The sequence below is a fragment of the Pseudophryne corroboree genome, chromosome 10, assembly GCF_028390025.1.
Source record: "Pseudophryne corroboree isolate aPseCor3 chromosome 10, aPseCor3.hap2, whole genome shotgun sequence".
NCBI lineage: Eukaryota > Metazoa > Chordata > Amphibia > Anura > Myobatrachidae > Pseudophryne > Pseudophryne corroboree.
The window spans coordinates 361,864,679-361,888,253 of NC_086453.1; the positions used below are offsets into that span (position 1 = coordinate 361,864,679).

The 23,575-nt window shown below is 44.5% G+C and overlaps 2 long non-coding RNA genes across 2 annotated transcripts; one reads left to right on the top strand and one right to left on the bottom strand.

Annotated features, from left to right (window-relative positions):
• The first annotated feature begins 315 nt into the window (after positions 1-315).
• Positions 316-18,270, top strand: LOC134965659 (uncharacterized). The gene is made up of 5 exons (XR_010188484.1): positions 316-554; positions 16,567-16,686; positions 17,391-17,429; positions 17,932-17,991; positions 18,142-18,270. It is a non-coding gene; the product is annotated as an uncharacterized LOC134965659 (long non-coding RNA).
• Positions 18,271-19,359: 1,089 nt separating this feature from the next.
• On the bottom strand, positions 19,360-21,964 carry LOC134965660 (uncharacterized). Its single transcript, XR_010188485.1, has 3 exons — positions 21,307-21,964; positions 20,100-21,171; positions 19,360-19,970 (listed from the first exon to the last, which is right to left on the bottom strand). It is a non-coding gene; the product is annotated as an uncharacterized LOC134965660 (long non-coding RNA).
• Positions 21,965-23,575: the final 1,611 nt, after the last annotated feature.

The following is a 23,575-nucleotide window of genomic DNA, read 5'->3' on the forward strand; positions in this document are numbered from 1 at the left end:
TAACCCGGAAGTTATTATGCAGTTGCCTAGCAACTGCATACATATCATGGTCACATAGTCATTTACCCGGAAGTAAAATATGAGGAATAATATTGTAAATTGTTTTTATTTGAATTAGGAACAAGTAAAAAGGTTTTATGCCCTGCTGAGTCTAATATTTATGAAATTGAGATAATAAATATATGAATAACTAAGTGTTTTTATGAAAATTATGGTTAATTGAGATGGATTGTGAGAACAGGTGTGGATTGATCAATGATCACTACAGGTATAAATACTCTGCCTCCACACAAGATAGATCACCTTTGAAAAAGCTGCAGAAACTGCAGTGAAACGCGTCAGGTGCCACCCTGATCACCGTTGCTTTGTTGCTGAACCAGTGCCCGGACCATACTGGATGCCCATAGTTTGCTATTTGGTGGATTTTAACAGGCGTACTTAGGACCATCCCGCAAGTCAAGCTCCGCATACTGGTGAGGATTGAGAATATGCTACCAACTCCCAATTGAAGGATCATCTATGGGATATTTCTCCCTCCAGCGGCCTAAGAAGCGGTAATAACCCTTTTCGGGACTGTGCAATCAGCTCCTAAGCCTGTATATTCTGCCTAAACTGGTGTCCAGTTATTTAAAAGGAACGGACATTTCTGGTTCACTTATTCTGCCGGTGGTCACATTGACTTTTAATTGGTTATTAATCAGAGTTATTAATACATTTTTTTATCTGTTTTCATTCAATCCATCTCATTTTTAATTTTTAGTATTAATTGAATTCAGCGCTGCTATTATTGGTTTTCTTTCTGTGTATGCTTAGGTATCAGGATTGACTAATCCTGTTATATAGCAGCAGCATTAGAACAACAGCCCATATTGCGCCCGAGCACCGTTCTTGGTATTTTCCATGAGTTTGTGCAGGCCTGAAACAGAGCGAGAGCGTGCTGTCTCAGGGTCTAGGTTCAGTTTGACAAGGTCATACAGAGGGAAAATGTTATTTTCATTTAGTCGGGGCATCTGTATAACATGGTCATCAGCAAATTTGTTATCGTTTAAACGCCCACTAAAAAAAACAAGCCATGGCCAGCCTACGCGGAACATGTACAACCTGCTGACCATGTTGATTTTCCTGGCCTGGGTTTATTGTAGCCTCATGGAGCAGTGTCAGGTATCCCCCAGCAAACAAGAAAGCAGTACTACACACAGTAGCAGCCATTTCAGATTGAGAGTGGTGAAAAATGTGTTGGGGCCCCTTTTAAAGGTCCAAAAAGTCAGGTGTGACTAATGTAGAATTGACAACACATGTAAACACGCTTCTCAAAAGCAGGTCTACTTTTTTTTAGGCTTTTTGTACGATTAGTATTTTTTCACGGCCGCACTTGCATTTTCACGCAAGAGATTTCAAATACGAATGGTTAGTAAATGACCGTGTTCAATACCTAAACAGCCGCTTTGACCGATGGTGTATTAATTCGGATTTTTACTACACAGCCGTAATAAAAATACGAATGCCCTCATCACTGCCGTGATTTTAGTTTAGTAAATTCCCGAGATGACACTTTGAAGAAAAAACACCATCTCGGTCAAAATCGGGAGCTTAGTAAATATACCCTACGGAGTGTAGAAGAACAAACAAAGGGCAATGCCCAGTTAATTGCTTCAGTGGTGGCAGGAGTGATATGAAGGAGTAGTTATGAATAGCAAGGATACAGGAGTCAGGGAGGCATATGGTGGTGGCAGTGGTGGAAGGAGCAAATCCACATTCACTGTGGCTTACCAGCTATTCTTGAGGATGAGAGGGGAATCCACACTGAAAAGAGTGTGTTATATGTTCTGTCTGGTATTTTGCTTTGTTCCCGATCAGTATGTTCCCCTACCTTCAGGGGTCATCAGGGAGCTTATTTGTGTGCCGCAGTTCTGGATTCTGCCTAAGACACTGCAGTTCTGTTTTGGAATTGTGGTCAGGTATCAGGTATTCTGATTTAATTACCAGCATGGAAAACACCCGGTTCCTGGCTTCTTTAATCCCCCTGGGCCCAGCATTCAGTTCTGGGTCATTAATGTTGTCTGCCCGATATCTGGATGCCTGTGTTAGTCCTGTGGATACCATTTCCATGTTTCCAGTCTTGTTCCTGTATTTTGTGATTCTTTTGGACTCCAGTATCAGCCATTTCTGCTACTCTTAAAGAACTTCTTCACCAGTTCAGGTCATCCCTCTGTTATTTCTGGACATTTGTTTGCTATTCATTCACATCAGGACTCCTGTTTATCAGTATGTGTCATCCCTGCACTAACAAGCTTGCTTGCAATGCATTCTGCTGTAATTCTGGACTTTAGTTTGATTATAATTCATACCAGTTACCTGCTCTATCAGTGATTCATTTACATTATCAGCACCTGTATTTCAGGTATCCCTGCTCCTGTGACCATCTGTTTGTCAAGCGTTATTTCATATCACTGGTTTATCCGCAAACTAGTGATGAGCGGGTTCGGCTTATCGGAAACCGAACCCCCCCGAACTTCACCTTGTTTACACGGGTCCGAGGCAGGTTCGAACCTTCCCACCTTGCTCGGCTAACCCGAGCGCGCCCGAATGTCATCATCCCGCTGTCGGATTCTCGCGAGATTCGGATTCTATATAAGCAGCCGCGTGTCGCCGCCATTTTCACTCGTGCATTGGAGATGATAGGGAGAGGACGTGGCTGGCGTCCTCTCCGTTTATTGTAGAAGACAGTTGATTGGTTGTTTATTGCTTAATTGTGGGGAGGATTGGGGAGCAGCTGTTAGGAGTACAGTGCAGAGTTTTGCTGATAAGTGACCACCAGTTTTTATCCGTTCTCTGCCTGAAAAAAACGCTCCATACCATATCTGTGCTCAGTGTGCTGCATAATATATCTGTGCTGAGTGCTCACACTGCTTAATTGTGGGGACTGGGGAGCAGCTATAGCAGGAGTACAGTGCAGAGTTTTGCTGACAGTGACCACCAGTATACGTTGTCTGCCTGAAAAACACTCCATATCTGTGCTCAGTGTGCTGCTTTATTGTGGGGACTGGGGACCACCAGTATAATTAATATTATATAGGAGGAGTACAGTGCAGAGTGCACTGCTGTACCTACCTCTGTGTCGTCATCCATTAAGTATACTATCCATCTACATTCTATACCTGTGGTGCATTTTAGTTTTGCAGTTTGCTGACAGTGTCCACCAGTATACTATATATAGCAGTACGGTAGGCCACTGCTGTACCTACCTCTGTGTCATCACTCGTCATCCATTAAGTATACTATCCATCTACATTCTATACCTGTGGTGCATTTTAGTTTTGCAGTTTGCTGACAGTGTCCACCAGTATACTATATATAGCAGTACGGTAGGCTACTGCTGTACCTACCTCTGTGTCGTCACTCGTCATCCATTAAGTATACTATCCATCTACATTCTATACCTGTGGTGTATTTTAGTTTGGCGCAGTAAATATAGTAGTAGGCCATTGCTATTTGCTATTGATACTGGCATATAATTCCACACATTAAAAAATGGAGAACAAAAATGTGGAGGTTAAAATAGGGAAAGATCAAGATCCACTTCCACCTCGTGCTGAAGCTGCTGCCACTAGTCATGGCCGAGATGATGAAATGCCATCAACGTCGTCTGCCAAGGCCGATGCCCAATGTCATAGTAGAGAGCATGTAAAATCCAAAACACAAAAGTTCAGTAAAAAGACCCAAAAATCAAAATTAATAGCGTCTGAGGAGAAGCGTAAACTTGCCAATATGCCATTTACGACACGGAGTGGCAAGGAACAGCTGAGGCCCTGGTCTATGTTCATGGCTAGTGGTTCAGCTTCACATGAGGATGGAAGCACTCATCATCTCGCTAGAAAAAAGAAAAGACTTAAGCTGGCAAAAGCACAGCAAAGAACTGTGCGTTCCTCTAAATCACAAATCCCCTAGGAGAGTCCAATTGTGTCGGTTGCGATGCCTGACCTTCCCAACACTGGATGGGAAGAGCTTGCGCCTTCCACCATTTGCACGCCCCCTGCAAGTGCTGGAAGGAGCACCCGCAGTCCAGTTCCTGATAGTCAAATTGAAGATGTCACTGTTGAAGTACACCAGGATGAGGATATGGGTGTTGCTGGCGCTGGGGAGGAAATTGACAAGGAGGATTCTGATGGTGAGGTGGTTTGTTTAAGTCAGGCACCCGGGGAGACACCTGTTGTCCGTGGGAGGAATATGGCCATTGACATGCCTGGTCAAAATACAAAAAAAATCAACACAAATGCGGACAACAGGTGTCAAGCCGTGTGTTGCCTTTGTCAAGCTGTAATAAGTAGGGGTAAGGACGTTAACCACCTCGGAACATCCTCCCTTATACGTCACCTGCAGCGCATTCATCATAAGTCAGTGACAAGTTCAAAAACTTTGGGTGACAGCGGAAGCAGTCCACTGACCACTAAATCCCTTCCTCTTGTAACCAAGCTCCTGCAAACCACACCACCAACTCCCTCAGTGTCAATTTCCTCCTTACCCAGGAAAGCCAATAGTCCTGCAGGCCATGTCACTGTCAAGTCTGACGAGTCCTCTTCTGCCTGGGATTCCTCCGATGCATCCTTGAGTGTAACGCCTACTGCTGCTGGCGCTGCTGTTGTTGCTGCTGGGAGTCGATCGTCATCCCAGAGGGGAAGTCGAAAGACCACTTGTACTACTTCCAGTAAGCAATTGACTGTCCAACAGTCCTTTGCGAGGAAGATGAAATATCACAGCAGTCATCCTGCTGCAAAGCAGATAACTCAGGCCTTGGCAGCCTGGGCGGTGAGAAACGTGGTTCCGGTATCCATCGTTAATTCAGAGGCAACTATAGACTTGATTGAGGTACTGTGTCCCCGGTACCAAATACTATCTAGGTTCCATTTCTCTAGGCAGGCGATTCCGAAAATGTACACAGACCTCAGAAAAAGACTCACCAGTGTCCTAAAAAATGCAGTTGTACCCAATGTCCACTTAACCACGGACATGTGGAGCAGGGCAGACTCAGGACTATATGACTGTGACAGCCCACTGGGTAGATATATTGCCTCCCGCAGCAAGAACAGCAGCGGCTGCACCAGTAGCAGCATCTCGCAAATGCCAACTCGTTCCTAGGCAGGCTACGCTTTGTATCACCGCTTTCCATAAGAGGCACACAGCTGAAAACCTCTTACGGCAACTGAGGAAGATCATCGCAGAATGGCTTACCCCAATTGGACTCTCCTGGGGATTTGTGACATCGGACAACGCCAGCAATATTGTGCGTGCATTACATCTGGGCAAATTCCATCACGTCCCATGTTTTGCATATACCTTGAATTTGGTGGTGCAGAATTATTTAAAAAACGACAGGGGCGTGCAAGAGATGCTGTCGGTGGCCCGAAGAATTGCGGGCCACTTTCGACATTCAGGCACCGCGTACAGAAGACTGGAGCACCACCAAACATTCCTGAACCTGCCCTGCCATCGTCTGAAGCAAGAGGTGGTAACGAGGTGGAATTCAACCCTCTATATGCTTCAGAGGATGGAGGAGCAGCAAAAGGCCATTCAAGCCTATACATCTGGCCACGATATAGGCAAAGGAGGTGGAATGCACCTGACTCAAGCGCAGTGGAGAATGATTTCAACGTTGTGCAAGGTTCTGCAACCCTTTGAACTTGCCACACGTGAAGTCAGTTCAGACACTGCCAGCCTGAGTCAGGTCATTCCCCTCATCAGGCTTTTGCAGAAGAAGCTGGAGACATTGAAGGAGGAGCTAAAACAGAGCGATTCCGCTAGGCATGTGGGACTTGTGGATGGAGCCCTTAATTCGCTTAACCAGGATTCATGGGTGGTCAATCTGTTGAAATCAGAGCACTACATTTTGGCCACCGTGCTCGATCCTAGATTTAAAACCTACGTTGTATCTCTCTTTCCGGCAGACACAAGTCTGCTGAGGTTCAATGAACTGCTGCTGAGAAAATTGTCAAGTCAAGCGGATCGTGACCCGTCACCATCTCCTCCTTCACATTCTCCCGCAACTGGGGGTGCGAGGAAAAGGCTAAGAATTCCGAGCCCACCTGCTGGCGGTGATGCAGGGCAGTCTGGAGCGAGTGCTGTCATCTGGTCCGGACTGAAGGACCTGCCAACGATTACTGACATGTCGTCTACTGTCACTGCATATGATTCTGCCACTATTGAAATAATGGTGGAGGATTATATGAGTGACCGCATCCAAGTAGGCACGTCAGACAGTCCGTACGTATACTGGCAGGAAAAAGAGACAATTTGGAGGCCCTTGCACAAACTGGCTTTATTCTACCTAAGTTGCCCTCCCTCCAGTGTGTACTCCAAAAGAGTGTTTAGTGCAGCCGCTCACCTTGTCAGCAATCGGCGTACGAGGTTACTTCCAGAAAATGTGGAGAAGATGATGTTCATTAAAATGAATTATAATCAATTCCTCCGTGGAGACATTCACCAGCAGCAATTGCCTCCAGAAAGTACACGGGGACCTGAGATGGTGGATTCCAGTGGGGACGAATTAATAATCTGTGAGGAGGGGGATGTACACAGTGAAAGGGGTGAGGAATCGGAGGATGATGATGAGGTGGACATCTTGCCTCTGTAGAGCCAGTTTGTGCAAGGAGAGATTGATTGCTTCTTTTTTGGTGGGGGCCCAAACCAACCAGTCATTTCAGTCACAGTCGTGTGGCAGACCCTGTCACTGAAGTGATGGGTTCGTTAAAGTGTGCATGTCCTGTTTATACAACATAAGGGTGGGTGGGAGGGCCCAAGGACAATTCCATCTTGCACCTCTTTTTTCTTTCATTTTTCTTTGCATCATGTGCTGTTTGGGGACTATTTTTTTGAAGTGCCCTCCTGCCTGACACTGCAGTGCCACTCCTAGATGGGCCAGGTGTTTGTGTCGGCCACTTGGGTCGCTTAGCTTAGTCACACAGCGACCTTGGTGCGCCTCTTTTTTTCTTTTCATCATGTGCTGTTTGGGGACAATTTTTTTGAAGGGCCATCCTGCCTGACACTGCAGTGCCACTCCTAGATGGGCCAGGTGTTTGTGTCGGCCACTAGGGTCGCTTAGCTTAGTCACACAGCGACCTTGGTGCGCCTCTTTTTTTCTTTGCATCATGTGCTGTTTGGGGACAATTTTTTTGAAGGGCCATCCTGCCTGACACTGCAGTGCCACTCCTAGATGGGCCAGGTGTTTGTGTCGGCCACTTGTGTCGCTTAGCTTAGCCATCCAGCGACCTCGGTGCAAATTTTAGGACTAAAAATAATATTGTGAGGTGTGAGGTGTTCAGAATAGACTGGAAATGAGTGGAAATTATGGTTATTGAGGTTAATAATACTATGGGATCAAAGTGACCCCCAAATTCTATGATTTAAGCTGTTTTTTAGGGGTTTTTGAAAAAAAACACCAGAATCCAAAACACACCCGAATCCGACAAAAAAATTTCGGTGAGGTTTTGCCAAAACGCGTCCGAATCCAAAACACGGCCGCGGAACCGAACACAAAACCAAAACACAAAACCCGAAAAATTTCCGGTGCACATCACTACCGCAAACCCGTTTCTTGTGATTACCTGTAATAAACTTAATTTTTTGTTCACCGCCATCACCAGTCAATTGTGGTTTCTCCGTTACCCAGGGGAGTTCATAACAGAATGACCAAGCCATAGAAACCAGAGAACAAGGAAGAGTCTGTCACTGTGAGTTCTCTAAATCAATTAATAACTGTACAATTCCCTGGATTTCTAAGTCATGTTACCGCCCCAAGTGGAAATGTTTCCTTATGCTCCCTGCAAATGGACATTATCCTGCTATGGGATCAGAATGCACAGAAGTTAATGATTTTGCTTGAACTCCTTATGAAGATTTTTGCTCTTCCCCAGGATTATATTCATGTCAGTACTCCTGCCACTTCAGAACAGCCAGCAGGGAACTACACTCCTGCATCTCAAAAATGTCTCACTAGTCATTCCAAGTCACAGAGGGCTTCTATTTCCTATGTCTCTGCAGACTCAGATGCTGTATCACCAGTTTCTGTGTTTTTCAAGGGTTCTAGTGGTCCTCATGGTCCGTGTGCTTCTCTTTCTGAAGCAGAGCGAGCATTTCACAGAGTTAATAAACAGTGTTTATATTGTGCAAGCCCTGAATATTTTCTATGCTCCTGTCCTAGCCGCATGCCCAAAATTGGAGGAGGTTTTACATGTGCGGCCCCTGAAAATGGATTCCAGTTGTCGCTTTCACAGAGGGACTTTGTGCCCAGCCGGAGTCTCCACCCAGAGCTTCCCAGCTGGAGTCTCCACCCAGAGCTGTCCAGCCAAGTGGCTATGCCCCAGGAGGGGTTTCGAGTGGCTGTGCCCCAGGAGGGATTTTGAGTGGCTGTGCCCCAGTAGGGGTTTTGACTGGCTATGCCCCAGGGGAATGTTCGAGTGGCTGTGCACCAGGATTGGTTTTGAGTGGCTGTGCCCAAAGAGGGGACTTGTGTGCCAAAGCCCCAGGAGGGGACTCATGTGCCAAAGCCCCAGGAGGGGACTCATGTGCCAAAACCCCAGGAGGGGACTCATGTGCCAAAGCCCCAGGAGGGGTCTCATGTGCCAAAGCCCCAGGAGGGGACTCATGTGCCAAAGGTTCTGTCTGCCATGGCCTCCGGGCCTGAGGTTCTGTCTGCCCTGGCCTCCGGGCCTGAGGTTCTGTCTGCCCTGGACTCCGGGCCTGAAGTTCTGTCTGTCCTGGCCTCTGGGCCTGAGGTTCTGTCTGCTCTGGCCTTCTGGCCTTCGGATCTGTCTGCCCTTGCCTCTTGGCATGAGGAGCTGGCTGCCCTTACCTCTGGGCATGAGGACCTGGCTGTCCTTGCCTCTGGGCATGTGGATGTGGCTGCCATGCCTGAGGGGTCTTTTAGCTGTGCCGTGCCTGAGGGGCCTTTGAGCTGTGCCATGCCCTAGGGGTCTTTGAGCTGAGCTGTTCCATGCATGAGCGGTTTCTGAGGTCTGCCGTGCCTGAGGGGTTTCTGAGGACTGCCATGCCTGAGGGGTTTCTGAGGTCTGCCGTGCCTGAGGGGTCTCCGAGTTATGCCATGTCTGAGGGGTCTCTGAGCCCTGCCATGCCAGAGTTTCAGCCGACGTTCCTCTTGTCTGAGATTCCATCGGCATTTAAGTATCCTCTTCGGAATAACCAGTCTTTATTTATTGATGGAGATATATCCCAGTTTAAGTAATTTGTCCTCCATCATCTGGAGTCATTTGATACTACCCACACAGACACTGGACACCATCTATACCCCAACGTATTAAGTGAACCCCAGTATCCCTTATGGATGTTAGAGAAAAAAGTTATTGTGCCAGATGATCCCAGACTCTTTATGCCTGTGCTCTGCTGATTAGTCCATAGGTGAAGGTATGAAACCTGGTTACAATCATCAAACTGGATATCAGCTAAAAATTGGTTGAGGGAGCTCTGGCCAGTGGTCCCCAGAGAGAGGGGGCCTGGAGGCACTCATCTCCGAAGTGCCCCCTTAATCCAGCTCTGGACTAACCTCTAAAGCATACCCCCACCACCATGGCATGCTGCTAACTCATCACAGGTTTCCCATTTTTTTCTTTGACCATCTCATTCCAGTAGCAGCCCTGCAAGAGAAGTGTTTGTTCTGGCTTTAGAGTCTGCAAAGGAATGGACTTATTATAATGTATCTATATATGTTCAAATGTATAGAGATGCTCTGCAAGAGTACCCTGGTATTTAATGAAAAATTAGAGCTATTTTATACAAGAAAATTATCCTAGGGTTATGAGATCTCAAGTTTTTCCTGCTTTCCAATTAGTTAGAACCAATTTACAAACAGAATGGGGAACATGTTCATAAGACCTAATGTCAGTGTTGGTTAAACACATTCTATTGGTCCTAGATGAATGTGACAAGGAGATTGAATTACTGGGCAAATTTTTTTTTAAATTTTTGCAGAAAGACCAAGGTTTTAACAAGTGTTTTACAAAAATAAATAAGATTTACAAGAATTTGATCATTTAGAGGAAAAGTCAAAAATTTGCTAGAAACAAATGGAACTTCACGAGTAGAAAGACTTTCATATAGAGTTACAAATCCAACAGTGAAGCCCCAATACCCTGCAACAATCAGTACTTGTCTAATCTAATGCAGAGAAAACAACAAATTCAACCTCTATCACCTCAGGTCTTTTTTAGAGATTCCTCATGGATCCAAAAGAAGGTATCGAACACTCAGAGGCTTTGTATTAAGGGATCCTGGTGGTCAGGATCCTGTCAGTCAGAATACTGATGCTGGAATCCTGACACGACTTGGAATGCAACACTGAAATCCCGAATAGGAGTCTGATCATCGGGATGCAGCGGTCAGTATTCTGACAGATGGAATCCCAACCGCTGGCATTTCAATCCCATCCCGTGCATGAGAAGTGAAGGAAGAACAAGTGGAGAAAGGCTATACGATCTGTCCATCTAGTCACGCCGGGTGTGCACAGAAATGCTCCCATTCTGAGCGTCTCTATCCGAGCGCGTGGACAGAGACGTTCTCCATTCAAGTGAGAAGGGTGTGTCTCCTTCATGGGCGTTCACGCCTAGGCAGACGGAGATGCTCTCGGCGATAGGCACGCCCGAGTGGGCACACCTAGTCACAGACGGAGCCGCGACTAGCGTGGCTCCATCTGTAGCGGCGCCAATATTGACAAGGCTTTATAGCATCCCTGTCACTGGGCATGCACCACTGCATTAATACATGTGGGAGGAGTGGTATCAGCGTGCATAATGTGGCAGATACCACTACCTCCACCATATCGTAGTTTCATACATTTATCCCATAGTGAGATAAATAAAATATATCCGTGTTCCCCTTGCCTTCCTGAATTTCCATTCATGCTTTATATGTACTATTGACATGTATGGAACTATCTTCCAGTGGAACATGTCATAAAAATGCATAAACACACCCAGTGGAACATGACTCAAACACACACCATCCCCCTCCCCCCGCCAAAGTAAGTGAAACATGAAAAAAATACATCACCATCCCCTTGTAAACCATGACAAACACACACCCTCCCCCCACAGTGAAATGATACACGCAGACTCCCAGTGAAACATACACACACCCTCCCCTCTTCACTCCATGAAACGTGACACACACCCTCCCCGCCACCCAGTAAAACATGACAAACACAGACCCACATGTGAAACATGACATAGATCCCCAGTGAAACAAACACACACCCGCCCCACCAGTGAAACATGACAAACCCCCAGTGAAAACACACAGACACACACACACACACACACACACACACACACACACACACACACACACACACACACACACACACACACACCCTCAGTGCCAGATTAAAGTCCACATGGGCCTGGAGCTGAAATGTTTGAAGGGCCTATTGTGTGCCACCATAGTGGGAGTGATCAGTACTGCAGAGGTGTTACTAGTGATATGGGGGTTGTGACAAATGTTGTGGTGGTATGTTTGGCATAGGTGGTGTGGTGTGTGCCATAGGGTGTATCTATCACATACAGATGTATCCACATTTATCTAGACGGTTAATAGGATTAATTGTGACTGGCCAGTCAGACTTAATCTCCTGCTGTAATGACTTAATCCCCTGCAGTATTGTTCTCTGTATTGTATTGCAGCTGAGCACAATAGAGGAAGGGTTTATGCTAATAAGTCATGTTGTGACTAGGCGCAGAAAACTACTCAAGATAACGGTGGATACATCTGTACCTTCAAAAGCCTCAATCCCCCCTCATTGCCCATTCTGAATTAAACATGTAAAAATAGCAGTTTCAACATATTTTAAGATAAGTTTACATATATTTTATATCTTGTAAATTTTCTACCTGCATTTTATATCATAGATAATGTTAAATAAAACTGTATTTATAAAAAATGATTGGATTTAAATAAGTATTTGTGGAACTCACGGTAGCTCCTAACTCCAACTTGCACAGTATTTTATTAGATATGCAGTATTAAAACGGGTTGGGTTGGGGTGACCGGCGGTTGGGATCCCAGCGATCAGCATACCGACCCCGGGATCCCAGCCACCAGTATGCCAGCAGAGGGGAGAGCACAATGACGCCCTTTGCAGGATCGCTGCATTTGCCAAGCTGCGGGCTCAGTGGCTCACTGGGATCGCTACAGACACATGGAATCTTGAACGTTCTTTTAGCGGGATGCGCTCGAGTCCTGCCGTGGGGAATGGAAGGTTAGGTTAAGGCATTAGAAGGGGGTTAGGGTGCAGAGACAGGAAGGAGATGGTTAGAAAGGGACATTAGGGTTAGGCATTTAAAAGGAGTTTAGGGTTAAGCACCAAGCGGGGAGGGTTAGGTTTAGGCAGCGGGGAAGGGAGGGTTAGGCACCACTGGGGAGAATTAGGATTAGTCACCACCCGGGAGGGTTAGGGTTAGTCACCACTGGGGAGGGTTAGGGTTAGGCACCCACAAGGGAGGGTTAGGGTAGGGGGCTGTAGAGGGTTAGGGTACTTTCTGTGGAGCTGTCGGGATTCTGATGGCCAGGATGCCGCTGTCGGTATTATGACCACTAGCATCCTGTCCATCGGTATATCATACAGAATCCTTTGGTAACTTTCACTTATGAAATCTCTATTTTATGTGGCTAAGAACCACATATAAACACTTGTTCCTTGCAGCCACTCATGTAACATACAGATGTATCCTCATACATCATTGCTCATAGCACACTATATAGAGTTCTGAATTGCAAGTTGGAAATAACGTTATGGTGTGCATTGTGTCCCATTTCATGTAATACACAATTTAACCGCTGGGTGGCGTGTGCTCCACGATAAAACTACAGTGCTGAATACAATGCTGTGGCAGTAGGCAGTGATCTGTGAGAGGCTGGCCAATCACATTCTTCTATTTATAAAAAAAAGTCCCCTTCTACAAAATACATTTTTTTATGCAAATCAGATAAAACACATCACATATACATCCACAGGGCCTACTTTAACAGTGCTTGGTTGTGACCTAATGAGTACTGTGTCTGCCCGCAATGCATGAACTCCCGGGTTCGATACCCAGCGGGGATGCAATTCTTGTTATATTTTTTATTATATTTATTTATTATTTTTTAATGCAATAAAGTTATTTGGAGTGTTGCTACTTCCCTTTATATAAAAAAGTCCCCTTCTACAAAATACAATGCCATGCTGCCACATTGTTCACTCAATTCATTTTGTCATTACATTGTGTACTAAATCCTGGATTTTATTAGCCTAAACAGCTTTATTACAGTATCTCGGAAAGCATTTGAGGTTCAGTTGCTATCAAATGGCCAGCAATGTGTAATGCATTGTACCACTGGGTCTGTATCTCATTAATATGACTTCCAGATGGTCTCCATTGCTGTGTCATTACATTGTGTACTAAATCCTGGTCAAATCAATAAAGTACAGGTCAAATCACATATACACCAGGGGTGCTTACTCTAACCATGGTGGGCTGTGGCCTAACAAGAACAGTGTCTGCCCGCAATGGGGGTGATTCCGAGTTTTTCGCTCGCTAGCTGCTTTTAGCAGCATTGCACACGCTAAGCCGCCGCCCTCTGGGAGTGTATCTTAGCTTAGCAGAATTGCGAACGAAAGATTAGCAGAATTGCGAATAGAAAATTCTTAGCAGTTTCTGAGTAGCTCGAGCCCTTCTCACAAATAGCAATCAGTTCAGTCAATTTCGTTCCTGGTTTGACGTCACACACACACCCAGCGTTCGCCCAGCCACTCCCCCATTTCTCCAGACACTCCCGCGTTTTTCCCTGACACGTCTGCGTTTTTCCGCACACTCCCAGAAAACGGCCAGTTTCCGCCCAGAAACACCCACTTCCTGTCAATCACACTACGATCACTTCAACGATGAAAAATCTTCATTCGGACATGAGTAAATCTACTAAGTTTTGAGCTAAAATACTAACCGCGTGCGCACTGCAAACCATGCGCATGCGCATTTTTGCCTTAATCGCTCCATTGCGAAAATCGTCAACGAGCGAACAACCCGGAATGACCTCCAATGTGTGCACTCCCAGGTTCAAAACCCAGCATGGGCAGCAATTATTGTTATATTTTTTTAATGTATTGATTTATCATTTTTTAATGCAATAAAGTAATTTGGTGTGTTGCTACTCTCTACAAGGCCATGCTGCCGCTCTGTTTACACAATTCATTTTGTCATTACATTGAGTTCTAAATCCTGGATTTTAACCGCATTATTATCTCGTAAAGCATTTGAGGTTCAGTCGCTATCAAATGGGCAGAAATATGTAATGCACTGTACCACTGGGTCCATATCTCATTAATATGGGTGGTCTTCTGTTTGCCGGCGGTCGGGCTCCCGGCGCTCAGTATACCGGCGCCGGGAGCCCGACAGCCGGAATACCGACAATTATTTTCCCTCGTGGGGGTCCACGACCCCCATAGAGGGAGAATAAAATAGTGTGGCGCGCGTAGCGCGCCATCGTGCCCGTAGCGTGGCGAGCGCAGCGAGCCCGCAAGGGGCTCATTTGCGCTCGCCAAGCTGTCGGTAAGCCGGCGGTCGGGCTCCCGGCGCCTGGATGCTGGTCGCCGGGAGCCCGACCGCCGGCCAGCCGTAGTGAACCCATTAATATAACTTACATATGGTCTCCATTGCAAAATTCTCTTCTACAGTATTCTGTGCCACTATATGATGATGTGCTATTTACACTGTATTGTTCACAGTCTAGACAGCTCCCGACACTACAGTATGCAACTCAATGCAGGCTTATGCACCTCCCCCCATTGATCACTCATTAGTATTCTTTCCCACTGAGCTCACTGTATGCCTGTACCAAAGCTCCTCCTCCAGCCACGCTGCTGCCCATTCATGCTATTGATATTGTCATTATATTGTGTACTAAATCTTGGATTTTATTAGCATAAAGAGCTTTATTATCAAGATTTTCTGGTTTGTTTGCTATCAAATGGAAAGAAATATGTAATGCATTGTACCACTGGGTCCGTATCTCATTAATACTGTATGACTTCCAGATAGTCTTCATTGCTGTGTCGCCACGCTTATTGAAATTGTTTTCCAAAAGTTGCTTACCCATACCAGAGATAGCTGTGGCCTAGCAGTTAGAGTAAGGAGCTTGCAGTGGGTGCTCCTAATCCTTGCGAGGTAGCGGGACCAGCCATTATCCAACAACAGGGAAAAGTGGCGGGCTTATGACCGAACCCACCATGAAATCCTGTTGAAATATGATTGTTCCCGCAGTCTCAGGTAACGTCAGCGGAGGTGGAGCGACTTAGTGACTACACAGCCCAGGAAGCTGAAATTGCTGCGGCTGTCACTAATGATGAGTAAGTACAGTCCAATACTGCACACTATTACTTTTTAGTACAGCACATTACACTCTATAACCAATCAGTATCCGCTGTAGTGGCATACTGATTGGCCTAATGTATGCTGTTGCCCAATTCACACTATATGGATTTTGTCTTTAGATTGTGTACTGATAAATGACATTTCTTAGCATAAACAGTTTTCTAATCTAAGATCAATGTACCTGTAGAGATATTGTGACTTTGTGTTCCCTACACTGTCATACTCAATGAAGGGTTCTGCACCTCCCCCCACTACAGTATCACTCATTACTATTCATCCCCACTGAGCTCACTGTATGCGTGTACCTAAGCACCTCAGCAGACATTATTTACTGTTACAGTATTTAGTATGTGCAGGAATGTGTCTAATGCACTGTACATTTTTTTTGTACCCAAAGCATCAAAGGATAATTAGGAATAGAGCCCGGTGCCACGGCTTTACAGCTGTACCAGGGACCAGCGTAACAACCAGTCCTGTACTCTCTTTATTGTGTAATCTTTATTTTTTTTATTTATGTAAACTAAAATGTTTATTTTTTCAATAATAATAAGAGGCATACTTACAGTAATAGGCCCTATGCATTAAGTGATTTCACTGAAAGATATAAACGATCTTGTTCATTACGAGATACAGTATCGTTCATATCTTTCAGTGTGTAGGCACCAATGATGAACGATGTGCAGCCCTGCGCTCGTTCATTGTTGGAGCCAGGTCACTTACACTGTACATGCAGCCCAATATGGAGAATCTTGTCCATATTAGCATTCATTGATATGGGGCCGGGTGATGGGGGAGTGAAGAAACTTCACTCCCCAGTCACCTCCACCACTGCCGCCGGGTCACCCGTCAGCCATATCAGCCATCAGCCATCTTGGCGGAATATCGATTAATATGTAGGGCCCATAAGATGTGTGCTGTGCCAATTTCTACCATGCAATTTTAAGTCACATGTGTAATTACAGTAGCAAGTATTTTGCTTACTACGTGGAACTATGTGTTTGATTACTGTGGGGATGTCAATGTGCTTTATTCCTGTGGAGGTGAATGTTTTTGTTTAATTACTGCTGGGGACAATGTTAATGCTGTGGCCAATGTGTTTGATACAGTAACTACTGTACAGGGGCCAATGTGTTTTATTATTTTTCCATATTAACAGGCCTCCAGGAGGACCAGGGCCCAACATGGCCTCCAGGACCCCTCAGCACTCCCAATACATGCACCACCCATCCACCCACCCATCCACTTCCTGCTGCCGGCACCCCTGGACCATCAATAAGTAAGCATTCCTGCACTGTACATTACTGTACATGTACAGTACATGGCACAATAAAGTATAGGAAAAGTCTACATTATATGGACACCTCTGTCAAAACATAGATTCTGACAGTACTGTACATAATGTACAGTATTTTACGGTCCTGTAAGAATACAGTAGGACCATTTCTAGGTCTGGGTGAGCCACTGAGACACTTGTGAGGAAAGCCTAAGGAAACAGTAGTCATTTTAGGAGAGACTAACTTAAAGGAGACAGGTGTGATCAGCAGGTTAGGGTTAGGCTGCAGGGGAGGTTACATTTACAGTAGATGCTACTGTACCTGGTGAGGGTTAGTATTACAGTGTAAGGGGAAGAGGGAGTTTAGGGATAGGCTGCAGGGTAGAGGGCTTTGGGTTAGTCACCATCAGGGATGGTTAAGTTTAGGCATCGCTGGTGGAGGTTAAGGTTAGTCTATGGTGGGGAGGGTTAGGGATAAGCTGTGGATGGGTTTTTAGGGTTAGGCTGCAGAAAAGATTGGTTAAAGGTAGGGGGGTTAGCCGTCTCGTATCTGTAATTAGTAAGTACTGTATTATACTGGACTGTATACTGTATTATGCTTTACTACCCCAAAATTCCCTCTGAGTGACACTAACAATACTGTAGTAATGTACAGTACATTACATCATCCTGAAATGACAAAAAATGATTTGTTGTGTTTTTTGCAGTCCCCCTGCTGCCGGTATTCGCCGACCCGCCTCCTCCCAGTAAGACATTTTTGTTAAGTTAAGGCTCATTTCACCACTGTTTCTCAACATTATTCCCCACCCTGTGCCTCTTATCATACTCCTCCCCCTGTGCTTCAGCTTCCCCTTGACTTTCAGCCTCTCCCTGCCCCTATGGCTGAGCCTCCCCATGTCTCTGCTGTGCAACATCATGACGTCATGTAAACTGTGCTTTACAGGGTTCCTTGGGGGCCTGGTACAGTATAAGCATCCCTTGTGTGCCCCCCTCCCAGGCCTGGTGCTCTCCTGTAACTCTCCGGCAGTTCTCTCCAGTGACTGACATCACAACTGGGTGGACACATGCAAATGGATGCCCAGTTGTGACATCATGGAGGACTCACTGTCCAGATAATTAGTACAGTACTGCAACTGTGTGTACTTACAATACCTACTGTGTCAACATTACAGTTCAGTACACACAGTACTGTACAGTAATGTATTGTACAACTTACAGTATTTAAACTATTTTTTTTCCATAAAACAGGTACCAGCCAAGTTGGAGGGCAGGTCCCGTTGTGGTATGGGCCGGACAACCTGACTAGGGGTACAGTAATAATAATAATAATAATAATAATAATAATGATATTTTACATGCAAACTGTTCAGAAACTTTGATAAAGTGCTGTACAGTACACTGTACAGTACTCAACCTGTCTTACTGTTCTAATACTGTACTTTGTTTTTATTTTCACAGAACAAATCCGGCGGTTGGTCCTAATTCTGTGTGTGGTGGTTAACTGTATTTTTAGTTATATTTTGTGTTGTATTTAATTTTTTTTCTTTTCCTGTTTTTGTTTTGATTGATTAAAGTTTTTATAATTTACAGTACTGTTTTGTGTTATTTCCCCCCTTAGTACACTAAGGAGGGCATTCAATGCTGGCCGAGGGATCGAGACGGTTCCGAAAATGGGACTTTTCACACGTTTTATAGGATAAATTACTTTCTCGTATTTAACAGGGTCCCATTTTTCTTGCCCCCCTCCTGGCTAGGCGAACATGGCATGGTTCAGTGAGATAACTGTAAAGTACATGTTTTGCTTTCGCCTCGCTGGGAACTCGCAGTCATTTTGCCTGCCGTTCTCACCTGTTTGCTCTCAACTATTGTTTTAGGTGAAAGCAAACAAGTAGAACAGTCCCACCGGCAGCTGCTGCACCCACCGCATTAAACAGCGGATGGTGAGAATCGGAGCTCCCAACGGAGTTCCAATAGCATTAAATACCCCCTACAATACAGTATTTGAACATCACTCTGCTGTATCCCTGGAGAGATTGATACTGTACTGTTTATTATCATATTGATTGGTAGTTACTACAGTATACTGTAAGGCATAATATTATTATACTATGCACAATGCCCTACTGTACAGTACTGTACTGTATGTCCTTATTTTTAGTTTTTTTTTAATTAGGTAGAACAGAAAGGACAACATTTATCAACTTTTGGGCACCAAACTGAGATTTTATCTTGCCCCTCTAAACTAGAAACGTTTTGATGCCCCTCTCCTCTTACTGAGAATGTTACTGTACACTACAGTACAATATTGTACTGTATGTCACACAATGCAGGGTGGCCAATAAATCAACTCAATTGCTTAGCAGTAAAACCTAGCAAATTGGTACTGTACTGTATGCATGTTTATAACCTGGGTCCGGGAACCCCTACTGTATCCCTTTATATAGTATTTACCCCTTTATACAGTAGTTACGGCCATGCTCCAAGCTTCATAAAACTGAAAGGCTCAGCTAACTACTGTACAGTACTGTACATAAAAAAAATTGCAGACAGTATGTGAAATAAACATAATTTATTTACTACAGTAAATAAAGTATAGCCTACACTATAAAGTAGTTTAGGTTTTTTAACAATAACATACATTTTATATAGTATATACAGTACAGTAATTGGACAAGGGTATACAGTACAGTGGACATTTTGGAAAATATATAGTACTTTATTTATAAAACACAGTATTGCCTAAAAATATTGTACTTTTTTTTATCATAACATACAGTACAGTACATTAATGTACAAGTTTCAATTATGGATATCCAGTACAGTAAAGTACAGTACTGGGACATGGTGGAGTATGCAATGGACATTTTGCTGTACATTTTCTCCTGTGTAGTGCTGTGAGGTACAGTTAGTGCTGTGAGGTACAGTAGATATTGAGATAAGGGAGAGGTGTTGTGAGGTGAACAGTGAAGGGGACATTGAGTGAAGTGAGAGGTACAGTATACAGTAAGAAACTGCTGCGAGGGGCTCAGTTTTAAAGGTACAGTATAAACTGTAGTACTGGAGAAGCTACATACTGTAGCAGTGGCATGACCATTTTGTTCAATGACGACAGGCAAGACTCTGTCCAGATGGTTTAATTATTACCCAAGGCAGGTGCAATACTTCTACCCAAAACATCTTTATCCCAGCCAAAAGTTTTTGTTTATTTTTTGGTTTCACATCACAGTACCTCTTCAACTGTGCCCAGACCAATTCAATAGGATTCCTGTCTGGTGATCTACAGTACACTAAAAACATATATATTAGCATACTGTACAGAGCAGTAATTCAATCAATACAAAGTCAACTACAGTATAATAAATATATACTGTAATATACAATAATTTGCAAATATAGTACATTAGAATGATACTCACTCTGGCGGTGTGCGTTGCCAATGTACTGTTTTTGGCAGTGTGTGGTGCCACTTTATTCCTCTCTTTCATGAATTTTGCATTTTGCTCAATATACAGTAGTTCAGTGCATGGTGGGAAGAAGATAGAAAAATATGTATTATTAGTCCAGTATTAGTATTCGTATGTTCACAACATGTCCCAACAATGCTTAACAAAGTGTTTCTCAAAATCTGGCATTTAAGAACAGCCTATAGTACAGTACAGTATACAGTACTGTATATCTCTGACATTGAGTACTGTTATGCAGGTTCGAAAGTAGAACTTTGAGGGTCCCATAGCAAAACCTTGAAAGCACACCCTGCTGGTGTCAATATCAAATCCCATGCAGGAGAGAGAGGAACAAGAAAGAGAGGGAGGGATTGAGAAGGGGCAGGGAGAGCGAGAGGGAGAGGGTTTGTTGTAATAAATTTGGCAGGAGCGAGAGAGATGGTGTCATGGATAAAGATGAGAGGGGTGAGAGAGAGAGAGAGTAACATGGGGAGAGAGGGGGTTGGAGAGAGATACAGTTTCAGGGGAAAGAGAGAGAGAGATGGTGGGAGAGAGTTTCAGGGGAGTGACAATGTCAGGTAGAGAGATACCAAAGACCGTTGTACTATATACAGTAATATCACAGGCTTACCTTCTTTGATGCAGTTCTTCTTCCTTCTTCTCAGACCCTTCTCAGTGAAGTACTGTACTGTACAGAGTGCTGAGAGATGGATATTTAAGGTACTGCAGGGAGGAATTTACAGTATGTGATGTCGACACTGAAGGGAGGGAGATGTGTTGTGAGGTGGACAGCGAAGGGCTCATTGAGTTAAGTGAGAGGTACTGGAGGCACTGGAGAAACTGCATATCAGTGGCATGACCATTTCGTTCAATGACGACAGGCAAGACTCTGTCCAGGAGGTTTATGGAATTATTACACTTGGCAGGTGTCAGTACTTCTACCCAAAACTTCTTTATCCCAACCAAAAGTTCTTGTTTTTTTTGTTTGGTTTCACATCACACCTGCTGTGCCCAGACCATTTCTATAGGATTCATGTCCGGTGATCTACAGTACAGTAAAACAATAATTATTATTATTAGCATACTGTATAATACAGTAATTCAATCAATACAAAGTCATAAACATTATAATAAATGCATATTGTACAATAATTAGTGAATAGATTAGAATAATACTCACTCTGGTGGGGTGTGTTGCCAATGTATTTGGAGGTGTGCATTGCCAATTTATTCCTCTCACTTTCATGAATTTTGCTCAATGTACAGTAGTTCAGTGCATGGTGGGAAGAAGATAAAATAATTATTATTTGTACAGTACTGTACTGTATGTTCACAACATGTCACATACAGGAGCAGGAGAGAGAGAGAGAGAGAGAGAGAGAGAGAGAGGAACAAGAAAGAGAGAGAGGGGTTGAGAAGGGTCAGGGAGGGAGAGAGAGAGAGAGAGAGGGTTTCATGTAATAAAAGAGGCAGGAGCGAGAGAGGTTGTGTCATAGAGAAAGATGAGAGGGGGATAGAGAGAGAGTAACATGGGGAGAGAGTTTCAGGGGAAAGAGAGAGAGGGGGTGGGAGATAGATACAGTTTCATGGGGAGAGACAATGTCAGGGAGAGACATACCAAAGACTGTTGTCCTGTACACAGTATCACAAGCTTACCCTCTTTGATACAGTTCTTCCTCCTTCTTCTCAGACCCAACAAACTGCATTTTGCTCAGTGTACAGTAGTTGTGATGCTTGTATGAGTGGTGTAGTGTCGTGAAGCTCCAAAGGGTGAAAGTCCTCATCTATGGTACGTGACACATCCGTCACTATGTGTGTTTCATCACAGAGAACTATGTTCTCTACACCAACGTTCATGTCTTGCACCAAATATTAATTGGTTAAATTTCCAATTGTGTTCAACAAAAACTGGTTCTTGGCCTTTGCATTTTTTCCTTACCTTGATAACAGGAACATTTTCCTTTCCTGCTTTCTTCTTTTAAATCTGAGGCACTGCCGCAGCCATTTTCTTGGGAAGTGACAGTGAAGTGGCTCCAGAATAGAATGATTTGGTTTTCACCATCCTCACACTGTGCAGTGCACTCTACAACACACAATAATAAGACTCAAGTAAGTACAGCACAGTAGTTACAGTACAGTAGCACATTATGGTTCAATTACAGTAGTGAAAATTATAAATACTGTACAGTATACAGTAGTGCAAACAAATGCAACTGTGGTCTATATTCAGAGTTATAAGCAAAGAAAAAAAGAACACAACTGGGCAAAACCATGATGCACTGCAAGTGGGGCTGAAAAATTTTGCAGAAACAGAACAGTAGAGTAAAGGTGGATACACACTAGTTGATGTGAGAAGCAGAAAACACTAAAACTACTGTACAGTATGTTTTTCAGATTCGGGTGGGGTGTAGCAGACCTTACAATACAGTATTTACAGTACCCTGCAGAAAAAAATATAACCCACCAAAATGTACAGTACAGTAACTCTCTCTGTTGTGTGCTTTTTGGTTTTGCTAAAAATTCTGAATCAGGCCCTGAGTACAGAAATGTACAAAAAGGCACCTACTGTAGAGACAAAGCAACTGTACAATGCAAGTGGTTACTATACTCACTATATAGGTTATATAGGTTATATACTCACTATATAGGTTATGATCCTGTAGATGGGACATACAGAACTGTACTGTACAGTAGCACTACAGGGCTTTGTATGAGGGGGTGCATGCTCGTTCGTGAAGTACTGTAAATGTCTGGTGAGTGTAAAATTACTGTACATACTGTACAGTAGATGTGAGTCCGCAGACATGGCCACAGTACAATGCCAGGGGCTGGGATTTAATGTAGAACATAGTGTAGCAGCATGTTAGGCAGTGAAAAGAGTGGAGTATAAATTGCATACTATAAAATTACATAGAGAATCTGATTGGCTGCCATGGGTAACTTCTCCACTTCTTCATGCTTGTCACTACTTCATGACTAAGGGGGTCATTCTGACCTGATCATAGCCTCGCACGTCAGTCCCTGACCCATCGTATAAGTATAAAAGCATTGCACAGCGGCAATGCTTTTGTTCTTCATGAGTAGATCCCGGCCAGCGCAGCTATTGCATACTGGCCGGGAGCCTCTCGTCACTGCCCAGGTCGCAGCGGCTGCGTGAGACGTCATGCAGCCGCTGCGACCCGCCCCCCTGTACGATCCAGCCATGCTTGTGTTGGCCTGACTGCACCCATGAAATGGAGGCCAAATGTCGTTGTGCCTCCTCCTCCTGCCCAGCGACTGCCTCTGCCTTTCAATCAGGCAGAATCAATCGCAGGGCAGAGATGGCCTTTGGCTAGCTGGCATGTGCTGGCACACTGTGACGCTGGTGCATGCGCTGTTCTGGCCTGATCGCTGTGCTGCCAATATCCTCAATTCAGAATGACCCCCTATATCCCTCAATGATGCCCCCA